The following is a 916-nucleotide window of genomic DNA, read 5'->3' on the forward strand; positions in this document are numbered from 1 at the left end:
GTTTCAAACCTTTATATTTTTTCTTTCTCTGTTTGCTGAATAAATGTATTCCTGGAAACGATATTCACAGCAAATCTGGGTGTAATTTTCAATTTTAAAATTTCAAATATAATACAAATTTTGTTTTGACTAGTCATTTTCTAAAAATGAGTGATATTCATGAACACTAATATTTTTGTGCCTTTAAGTAAATTGAGACTTGGGTTGTTCTTATGTCTAAGTGACTTAATCATTAGATTAATCATGTATAAACATGTGCATTACACTTTTTTATTTTAATATATAAAATAGTCTCCAAGGATTTACTTTAAAGTGATAATGGGAGGGTTTGTCTTCCTGTTACAAACTTTATATTTACTGCAGTAAAAGTACTTGAAATACATGATGTTTACTGGAGCAATATAAAAGATGAGAACAAATTTCTAAAAAGAATGGATTTATTGATTAAAACATAGAAAAGACTAAAATAGGTTTCTTCCTTGAGACTGCATAAATTTCTTATGAATGTAGCTCAAGATGAAACTCAGAGATTTTTTCATATTAATATTACTGAGATTTACATCACAATATAAGCAGTAGTGATAGTTTAAGGAATTGGTCATTCAAAGTCTTAGATAACTAATGAAGAATGGGATTGAAAATAGTAGAGGAAAACAATCAACATACAGCTATTGTGATTTTATAATACTAATATGAAAGAAATGGCACTTTCCCCTTTCTGAATAAGAAAGTTTAGCCAGTAATTTCAAAGTAAGGCATCAGTTGTAATGAGTCTCAAGTCTTTTCCTCCAAGATATCCAAGAGTACTATACTCATCCTCTGAAGAGTAAATAAGTAATTATTTTAATTAGCTTTCTTAATATTAATTTACTTGTAGCAAATAGTTTTAAATGTTTACTCCCTTTCCTTCAATGTA

The sequence above is a fragment of the Dipodomys spectabilis genome, unplaced genomic scaffold (assembly GCF_019054845.1).
Source record: "Dipodomys spectabilis isolate Male_0828 unplaced genomic scaffold, ASM1905484v1 ptg000116l, whole genome shotgun sequence".
Lineage (NCBI taxonomy): Eukaryota > Metazoa > Chordata > Mammalia > Rodentia > Heteromyidae > Dipodomys > Dipodomys spectabilis.